Source organism: Leuciscus leuciscus, assembly GCF_965113295.1.
Source record: "Leuciscus leuciscus genome assembly, chromosome: 1".
Classification (NCBI taxonomy): Eukaryota; Metazoa; Chordata; class Actinopteri; order Cypriniformes; family Leuciscidae; genus Leuciscus; species Leuciscus leuciscus.
In genome coordinates, this window is record NC_138725.1 from 29,966,251 (window position 1) to 29,978,038 (window position 11,788).

Genomic DNA, 11,788 nt, shown 5'->3' on the forward strand with positions numbered 1-11,788 from the left:
TTTGATTGTATTAAATGTGTGTTTAACAACGTACCCAAACTGTGAGCCATTTTCTCAACAACGCCTCCAAAGTTTCAAACCGAAAGTGAATTCGAGCATAATGAAGCATAAACCCGGATATCGTAAACTTACGGCCCAGGCAGTTTTACGCCCCTGTGGTTCCTTGTGCGTCCAGTAGGGTGAGGCTGTACAATATGAGCCATCAGAACAGAGCTAATAATCAAGTCACCTTTATTTATATAGCGCTTTTTTACAATACAGATTGTTTCAAAGCAGCTTTACAGTGATAACAGGAAAATAATGCAACAAAGTTAGTTTTGGCTGTACAGCAGATCTAAAAGAAAATAGCAGACCAAGTCCAGAAACATATTAGTTTAACATTTTCTCTGGCTGCTATAATTGTGTGTTTATAAAGCACATTTGTTATAGCAAAATAAGTCATGAGATCAGGTGAAATTGGCTGATTATTGATTATTGAATGATGATGATGATGATGATGATGATGATGATATCATCATGTAAATGCCTGAATCTCTGATCTTATTCAGTGTCTAATGTTTTGATTATATGGGACCTGTGTTTGTAATATTGTTTCATAATAGAAGACAACTGATGTTACAGCATGAGAGCAATGTTGTTTTTTAAATAATATAAAGGATTTTCAAAACATTTAGTGCATTACACTTTTTACTCTACATCATTACTTAGAGATCAAGAATCAGTGTATGACCCTCAACAATGGTGACAATCAATGAAATGCTTCATGCTGCAGTGCATGCTGGCTACCACCAATCAAAACTCTCCCTTATCTCCCAGCATGCATTGCGGCTTTAATAAATTATGCAGCTGGAGTTGATCTGATTTTGTTTGATTGTCACCATTGTTGTGATTCATATGCTGTTTCTTAATGTCTGTGTGTGTCAAGGTACTGCCATAGATTAAAGGTTTTTGTGCACTAAATAGTTTTTAAAAATCAAGTATATTTTTTGATGACACAGATATGCTGCAGAATCAAATGTCTTATATTATGAATAAAACAATGTTAAATCCACAAATCCTATACAATCAAAAGCATTAGGCACTAAGTAAGATCAGGGATTCTGGCAATAACATGATGATATCATTGTCATCACCAATAAACAGCCAACATCACCTGATCTCATTCTCTCTTGGCTTTTTTAGCTACAACAATTGTGCTTTATACACACATTTATAGCAGTCAGAGAAAAGTTTAATTTAAAGAATAAAGGGTGACTTTAAAATACAAAATATTATTTCTTTAAACCGGAAATTAAATAAAGTACATCTGGTTAGTTTTAAGTGAAGCTGGTAATAAATGTACGGCCATGCATTTCACCTTTTTGTTTGGTTTATTCCAACCAAAATTCAACGACTGGCCAACGTTGGAGCCTGACGTCAAACAAACATTGGATTTAGACGTCAACCCGACTTAAATTTTCAAACAAAATCCAACGTCTGACCGATGTTATAGTCTATATCCTGTGCCTGCTGGGCATCTATTTGACATCAGGATGCCATGATGTTGATGTCATTTTAATGCTATTTTGATATCATTCAATATCAAGCTCCAAAATCAGATTAAATTTACCTTTTATAGTAAATGCAATTATAGTGTCTGCTGTCATTTTAAATGTGAACTAAATGTAAATATGCTAGGATTTAAATAAATAAAAACACACATGCAAAATACATAGACCTAGGTCTACAACTTTCAAGATCATTCAGGCTAGGTCTTTTAGATGTTGAAAATGAGTAATACATATACTTTTTTCAGACATTATAGACATTGTTTTGACATAAATTTCACATCAATTTGACGTCTTGTTTCCTGACATCAAATCAACATCGATTTAATGTCAATGATATTGACCTGAGATGTAGGGACCAGAAAAAAACATGTTAGATTGATACCTTTGTTAGGCATCTTTACAACCACAAGGAAATAATTACAAAATATAATGAAAATATGCATATTCATGCATGTCATACATGGTGGTCAAAATCTTGACTATTTGTTGATGTCAAATTGACGTCAAGGTGCCTGCTGGGTAAGTGGTCAAAATGTTTTACCCATGTTTTCCTTCGTTTTGAATTGTTCTGTTTAAGTAGACATTTCAAGCTATCTATATATTTCTCAGGTCTTTGAGGCAAGTAGAATACCTTACGCAGAGTTTCGGTTCATTTGAGACAAGAGTCCAGTTCACTCGCCCGCGCCTCCGTGTCAAGATTGTCTATTTTCTACTATATTTACTTCTTATTTATTAAATCCAGATGAAACATTGATTAAAATTAAGATACAATTAATAAAAAACGAAATTCACTTTAAATAAAGGCTTTATGCTTTCTGTTTGAGGTCTCTGTGGAAATTTTAAAGTCGCTTTCAGAGCAGTCATGTCCGTAATGGAGAACTGTCACGCCCGTAACATTGTTTTTTTGTTTTGTTTTTTACATAAATGCGAACACGAAAAATAAAATAAAAATAATATAATATTTTATGTTCTGTGGAGGCCGATCTTTATTCATCCGGTGGGTATATATCTTTTGGTTTGCACAGTGTAATTTATAGAATTACTAAAAAATATTTTGCCACCTAAAAGTCAAAGATTTTTTGTGTCACGTCACATGTGTATTTCCCTCATATTAAATATAAAACGCATGTTTAGACTGATATTTTTCTAATGTCTTGACTCCTTTCAGACGTTTCAAAATATTGGTATTGAACGATGTGAACGATGTGAACGATTGAACGATTAAATGCATTTTCTGAGAATTTATATTTCAAGTTTTGACTGCAAATGTCACGTCCATAACACTGGAATCGCCCAATTTTAACGAATTTATCCGGTAGAGTTACACTCACAGGACACGGTGCACTTATTCTCAAGTTCATTATTTGCTCGTGCTTTAAAGCTTTGCCGGGTAAACATTTCATTGGCGTTCTGTTCTGACATGATGCACTTTTTCTAAGCGCGAACTGAAGTGCGCGCGCACTGTCAAGCAGCGCCAAACTGGATTTTTGTTGGGTCAGACCCATCTGATATCGAAGGGGGGCTGATAACGCGAGATCAACATGGAGCTAAATGGAAAAAAATAGCACCAAACAAGCCACTTTGAAATGTTGCTTTTTTCATGAATATTGATAAAGTTGGGTGACCCTCCCCCTAGACTAAAAAAAGTTGGATGACCCTCCCCTCAACAAAGAATAAAAAGACATGACCCTCCCCTATTTTCCTCCGGTGGCCCCTTCCATAAATACCGAAAATGACATTTGTATGTATTCTAAATAAAAGACACAGGTTCCCAGCTAGAAATGTTTTGTTCTAAAAACGTTCTGAGAACATTACCATGAAGTTCTAATAATGTTTTCAGCGGGTAGTTTTATTTTGGTTCCCAGAATGTTCTCCTAAAACGTACACAGCAAAAAAAAAAAAAAAAAAAAACTCCAGTGATAAAAGTTAATGAGATAATTAAGTGATTAATTGAGTGATGATTGAGCATTATTGAAGACACCTGATGTTAACAAGCAGAATCACTGAAGGAGAAAATCACAATTTTAAGTCACCATTATTGTGATCCGTGTTTGTTTTAGTTGGGCTCTTGACCCTTACAATTTTAACTTTAGACTTTGTTTGGCTGTTGTAACTGAGTTATAACTAGGGCTGGGCGATTTAAATCGCGATATTGTTATGCGCATCTCGTCAGTAAAGCCGGTTCCTTGATTAGTAGTAAATCACCATCACCTGCTTTCAGATGAAGCGGCATTTAGGGCTGATGAGATAATTAAGTGATTAATTTAGTGATGATTGAGCATTATTGAAGACACCTGATGTTAACAAGCAGAATCAGTGAAGGAGAAAATCACAAATTGTAAGTTACCATTAAGGTGATGGGTGTTTGCTTTAGTTGGGCTCTAGACCATTATATGTTTATTTTAATATTTACTGTTGTTTGTCTGCTGTTATTGATTTATAACAGTTAAATAAACAAAGTAAAACGTTATCTTATAGTGTTGGTTATGTTTTGACATAATTATGCTGTGATCTGAAAAATGAAATTTATTGAGGTAGTTTGGTTTAACTTGTTAGCAGCAGTTTTGTGATTCTTCAGCCTGATTATCAGTATTTTACTTATAAGTCAAAATATTTAATAAATTAATAAACATTATTCTGATCAAAAGACATTCAGACAAATTCATTTAAAACACAGACATCAATAATCAGCCTGTGAATCTCAACAATGGTGACAATAATAAAGCATGTTGCAGTGGCTGCCACCAATCACAACTCATTAATGGCTCCCATCATGCATTGCGGTATGAATAAATTATGATCTGAATTGTCTATGAAATTTACTTTTCCTAATTGAATATTCTGCTCCTCACCATTGTTGAGATGCATAGACTGAATCTTGACATCTGTGTGTGCCTAAAAGAATGATTTTTTTTTTTAAAACAACTTTTAAGAATTCCTTTATATTATATCAACAATTCTGGGCATTTATGCAGATTCACAGTTATGCTGTAACCAACAACATAAATCGAAGTCAGAAAGAAGGATTTTAATGAGTTCAGTGATCAAGTTCAAATGATGATTGTCATAATATAACCAACACCATCAGATCACTTTTTTTTTCTTTGTTCAACTGGCAGTTATAACTCAGATACAACAGCCAAACAAAATCTAAAGTTAATAATATATGGGTCAAGAGTCCAACTAAAGCAACCATTGATCGCCATAACGGTGGCTTACATTTTGAGATTTTCTCCTTCAGTGATTCTGCTTGTTAACATCAGGTGTCTTCAATAATGTTCAATCATCACTAAATTAATCACTTAATTATCTCATTAACTTAAACACTTTTGAGTGTGGACTCATACACTCCCAGGAGTGTTAATTTAACACTGGAGTTTTTGCTGTGTACAAAGAGCCGTAGTTAACTGACAAGCTGAGCCATATCGCATTAAATATCGCTGGCGATACGTCCGCGATATTAATGCGATTTGGCTCAGCTTGTCAGTTAACTACGGCTCTTTGTAGTAAATGCCGCTCCATCTGAAAGCAGGTGATGGTGATTTACTACTAATCAAGGAACCGGCTTTACTGATGAGATGCGCATAACAATATCGCGATTTAAATCGCCCAGCCCTACCTCCTTGTCAAATCGGGTAGGCTAATCCGACTCTTCCCTCTGTCGGGGGTGTGGAAACTGTGCCCAGTGTGCTTTTACAGTGTAAGGCTTTTAGTCATCCACACACTGGTCCTAATATTTTGATACGTGGCTTCATCACTTGTTCATCTACACATGTGATTTATCTTATCCGTGTCCTTGTGATCTTGCTTAAAACTTCAAGTTCATTTCACATTCACAGTAAAATCAGGATGGGAGATGATCGCAGTCCGATACACTTTAACACTGAAGTATTGTTTCTACCCAAATTTGGGTACAATATGGACAAACCCAACCGCTGCACTGTTAACCCTTGCTGTAAAAAAAGGCCTAATTCTGACAATATCATACCATTATACCGTAGAAAACAAAAATAGCCTACAGTAATATAGTGTAAATGAACAGTGCTCAAAGTCGACACTCAGAGGCTGTTTTCACAATCACACCCTATACCCTCATTCACTATTCCCTACATTAGTTCACTAATATAGTCCACTTGACAGAGTGAATGAAAAGAAGTGAGTGAATTGAGACACTGATGAACACCTGATAAGCAGAATCACTGAAGGACAGAGAAACAAGAACAGAAAAAAGAGAAACACAAGAACTACAACTGACTTCCAGCGACACTGAGTGTGAAACCAGTTTGACAAACCAGTTTAACATTATTTCTTTCGTACAAAAGTTATTGTTGAGAATTAACAGATATTTAGTTGTTGATGTTTTATTGAAAATAATAAAGTTATTATCACCATGATGGAGATCAGTATTTGTTTTAGTTGGGCTCTTGAACCATCCTGCTCATGTCTAATAACAAGCACGAACTGTGTTAAAAAGAATTTGACATGCAAGTACAAATGTAGGCTATCTGTCCTATAGCGTTTTTCTACTTTACCACAGTAAAGAATATGAATATAATAGGCCTAATTAAAAGTGCTCCAAGGAAGAAACGTTTATTAAGCCATTGCTGCCAGTCATTTGACAGTTAACAATTTTTAGTGTACACAGTATGGACAGTTAATCTCAAAATCAGTCAGCCTTGTCATGACTCATGTTCCAACTGCAAACTAGGTAATTGAATGTACAATTGTATTATCCCATGATGAAAGGTAAGACGGTGAAACAACGTCACGATATCAACGTTGATTCAATTTGCAAAATCGAAAGGTAATTCAACGTAAGGTAATGCATCTCGTCAGTAAAGCCGGTTCCTTGATTAGTAGTAAATCGCCATCACCTGCTTTCAGATGGAGCGGCATTTACTACAAAGAGCCGTAGTTAACTGACAAGCTGAGCCATATCGCACTAATATCGCGGACGTATCGCCAGCGATATTTAATGCGATATGGCTCAGCTTGTCAGTTAACTACGGCTCTTTGTACACAGCAAAAACTCCAGTGTTAAATTAACACTCCTGGGAGTGTATGAGTTAGGGCTGGGCGATTTAAATCGCGATATTGTTATGCGCATCTCGTCAGTAAAGCCGGTTCCTTGATTAGTAGTAAATCGCCATCACCTGCTTTCAGATGGAGCGGCATTTACTACAAAGAGCCGTAGTTAACTGACAAGCTGAGCCATATCGCATTAATATCGCGGACCTATCGCCAGCGATATTTAATGTGATATGGCTCAGCTTGTCAGTTAACTACGGCTCTTTGTACACAGCAAAAACTCCAGTGTTAAATTAACACTCCTGGGAGTGTATGAGTCCACACTCAAGAGTGTTTAAGTTAATGAGATAATTAAGTGATTAATTTAGTGATGATTGTGCATTATTGAAGACACCTGATGTTAACAAGCAGAATCACTGAAGGAGAAAATCTCAAATTGTAAGCCACCGTTATGACGATCAATGGTTGCTTTAGTTGGACTCTTGACCCATATATTATTAACTTTAGATTTTGTTTGTCTGAGGTATCTGAGTTATAATTGCCAGTTGAACAAAGAAAAAACAGTGAACTGATGGTGTTGGTTATATTATGACAATCATCATTTGAACTTGATCACTGAACTCATTAAAATCCTTCTTTCTGACTTTGATTTATGTTGTTGGTTACAGCATAACTGTGAATCTGCATAAATGGCCAGAATTTTTGATATAATATAAAGGATTTCTTAAAAGTTGTTTAAAAAAAAATCATTCTTTTAGGCACACACAGATGTCAAGATTCAGTCTATGCATCTCAACAATGGTGAGGAGCAGAATATTCAATTAGGAAAAGTAAATTACATAGACAATTCAGATCATAATTTATTCATACCGCAATGCATGATGGGAGCCATTATTGAGTTGTGATTGGTGGCAGCCACTGCAACATGCTTTATTATTGTCACCATTGTTGAGATTCACAGGCTGATTATTGATGTCTGTGTTTTAAATGAATTTATCTGAATGTCTTTTGATCAGAACAATGTTTATTAAATATTTTGAATTATAAGTAAAGTACTGATAATCACAGTCTGAAGAATCACAAAACTGCTGCTAACAAGTATAACCATACTATCTCAATAAGTTTCCTTTTTCAGATCACAGCATGATTATGTCAAAACACAACCAACACTATAAGATAACATTTTACTTTGTTCATTTAACTGTTATAAATCAATAACAGCAGACAAACAACAGTAAATATTAAAGTAAACATATAATGGTCTAGAGCCCAACTAAAGCAAACACCCATCACCTTAATGGTAACTTACAATTTGTGATTTTCTCCTTCAGTGATTCTGCTTGTTAACATCAGGTGTCTTCAATAATGCTCAATCATCACTAAATTAATCACTTAATTATCTCATCAGCCCTAAATGCCGCTCCATCTGAAAGCAGGTGATGATGATTTACTACTAATCAAGGAACCGGCTTTACTGACGAGATGCGCATAACAATATCGCGATTTAAATCGCCCAGCCCTAGTATGAGTCCACACTCAAAAGTGTTTAAGTTAATGAGATAATTAAGTGATTAATGTAGTGATCATTGAACATTATTGAAGACACCTGATGTTAACAAGCAGAATCACTGAAGGAGAAAATCTCAAATTGTAAGCCACCGTTATGACGATCAATGGTTGCTTTAGTTGGACTCTTGGCCCATATATTATAAACTTTAGATTTTGTTTGGCTGTTGTATCTGAGTTATAACTGCCAGTTGAACAAAGAAAAAAAAAAAAAAGTGATCTGATGGTGTTGGTTATATTATGACAATCATCATTTGAACTTGATCACTGAACTCATTAAAATCCTTATTTCTGACTTCGATTTATGTTGTTGGTTACAGCATAACTATATGAATCTGCATAAATGCCCAGAATTGTTGATATAATATAAAGGATTTCTTAAAAGTTGTTTAAAAAAAAAAATCAATCTTTTAGGCACACACAGATGTCAAGATTCAGTCTATGCATCTCAACAATGGTGAGGAGCAGAATATTCAATTAGGAAAAGTAAATTACATAGACAATTCAGATCATAATTTATTCATACCGCAATGCATGATGGGAACCAATGAGTTGTGATTGGTGGCAGCCACTGCAACATGCTTTATTATTGTCACCATTGTTGAAATTCACAGGCTGATTATTGATGTCTGTGTTTTAAATGAATTTATCTGAATGTCATTTGATCAGAACAATGTTTATTAAATATTTTGAATAATAAATAAAGTACTAATAATTAGGCTGAAGAATCACAAAACTGCTGCTATCAAGTTAAACCAAACTACCTCATTAGTTTCATTTTTCAAAACACAGCATGATTATGTCAAAACATAATCAAAACTATAAGATAACATTTTACTTTGTTCAGTTAACTGTTATAAATCAATAACAGCAGACGAACACAGTAAATATTAAAGTAAACACATAATGGCCTAGAGCCCAACTAAAGCAAACACCCATCACCTTAATGGTAACTTACAATTTGTGATTTTCTCCTTCAGTGATTCTGCTTGTTAACATCAGGTGTCTTCAATAATGCTCAATCATCACTAAATGAATCACTTAATTATCTCATCAGCCCTAAATGCCGCTTCATCTGAAAGCAGGTGATGGTGATTTACTACTAATCAAGGAACCGGCTTTACTGACGAGATGCGCATAACGATATCGCGATTTAAATCGCCCAGCCCTACGTTGAAATGCCGGCTGGGTAATCCCCTTAGAAAATGGATGAGACGTGAGTGAAGATTTGGGAAAAGAAACAAGAGACTCCATGCAGGGATGATTTTTGAATATTCGATTAGTTTATTTATTTATAGAATGTCGAATAGGTTGTGCAATTATTCTCTAAAATAAAATCTCCATGTTTTTGGTGCTGATGCTGCAGTGTTGACGCGTTCATTTAACCAGAGGGTGACGCTGCCGATAACGCACATAACAGCTGTCACAAAGAACCGGCAAAAGTAATGATTATGAATGTGTCAAATATAAACTTATAGACTATAAGTGGGTGCCAATTCACCCACTTATAGTCTACTACACCCTAAAAGTACTCTCTTTGTGAGTAAAAGGTTCAGAGTTCATGGAACTATGCAAGCCTGTTTCTTTCATGATTATAGTATACCGAATATTGAAACATGGTGGCAGTGGGATATGATGGTAAACAAACTGCTGGGGAATCCAACGATCATCATTTCGTCGAGGTAAGTAATTAAGAGACTTGATAAGTGTAATAGCAAGTGTGGATAACCGCTGATCAAATCCGAGAGAACTTCTGAGTGTTTGCAACAGAGGTGTTAAACGGTCGGACAGGATTATACAAAAATCAAAGTGAGTAAATGATTGATCGTTCAATAATATCTCTAGCAGGATGGAGAGAGCATTGACACCGCCAGGGAAAATAGACTTTGATGACAATCACAAGGAAAAGATGGAAGGAAGAATTACATTTATGTAAATCTGATTATGCTAGACAAAACAGGTGAATATAAATGTAAACTTCTACATTGCCGAATTGGAGAAAAAGGACGAGAAGTATGCCAAACTCTGGGAGTTGGAACGGATGTAGAGGGTTTATTGATTGATGAAGTGATATCAAAGTTGGATGGATTTTGTGATATGACTGCTGAAAGATAAAATTATTCTTAATGTTTTTAGTCGGGACAAATATGTGACTGAATTAAGGACACTGGCAGCAACATGCAATTTTGGGGTGATCACAGACTCCCTCATAAGAGACAGAATCGTGTGTGGGACATTAGGACTCAAACTGTTTAGACAGAGAGCCAAAGTTATCGAGACATAGACATCAGCAACACTACATGTCTACAAAGGAGAAACACAGAGAAAAAGGAGAGCCCTCATGGGAATTGATAACTTTCATACAATTCAGATACTGTGACCGGAAACATGAGAAGAAGAAGAGAGAGAAATGTCCAGCCTTCGGGTTTAAGAACAGCCACTCTGCAGCGGTATATGCAAAACAATGTGGACCAGCAGAAAAAAGACAGTTTCAGCAATGGATCAGGCGGATGTGGATTCAGAAAGTGAAGATGAGAGTAAAACTCTGAGCGCAGTCGGGGGAAGTGTAAACTTGTGAAGGAAGACTCTGATCATATGTGGAGTGATTTGTTTTTCATTCCTATTGTTGTCTTTTGACCCACTGAAAGAGGCTTGCTTGCGCTTTATATTTAATATGACTTTATAAAATACAGTGTGTGTTTAAAGCTGCAGTAGGGAACTTTTAGAAAACGTTGACTTAGCCTGAAAATTTGAACAAGCACAGCTTACAGGTCACTCCCCCTCGCTCTCTGCTGCGCTACAGCCCTCTCTCCACAGCTCCTCCCCCACGACGGAGCCTGCCGTGAACGCGCAGGCTAGTAAACAGGACCACCGATGACGGATAAACAGTTATCGCACATTCACTGGTAGGGACGAAACATCAACAATATGCTTTACATTGACTATGGCCTGCCCATACTTTGACTACAAACTTGGTCCTCAAATCATTACGTATTTTGCAATACATGTAATGTAACTTCATAACGTTGCACTCTTTCTATAAGTTATAAATAGCTAGCAAGATAATATAATGGTAACGTTACAGTATCTAAGTAATTATTCTAGCGATGTGTAATGCTAAATAAGGTTTGCTAGTACATTATTTCAGCAACATGACAAGCCAGTGAATTAGCAGGTTTCTATTGTTGCTTTGCACAGTGCGTGACATTTTATCTGTATGTTATGCGGCTAGAGGTTTGACACTGAGTCAATGGCCTCCGACGCGCTTGTTTATCGTCATCGGTCTTTTTCCGTTTACCTGTCTTTGTTGTATGAGCTGGTGCCACTCGAGAAATTGGCAGTTTTGGTTGTTTGTCCGTCATTAGCAGAGCTGCGCGGCACACCGGCTATCTTGATTTTGAACGACGGTACGCGCTGTGCGAGAGAGGGGGGTGATGATCAGCGCGTACACAAGCATGATTGACACTGCTAAGACACTCCTCCTGGCTCTGATTGGTTGTTTCTTACCGGGAGCGGTGTATTTCTGCAAATGGCAATAGGACCACTGGGAGGAGCCTGGGGAGCTTGATTTTTTCACAGATTATCTGTCTCATATTCTACTGTCAGGAGATAATGACAGTTTTAACAAATATGTAAAAAATAAA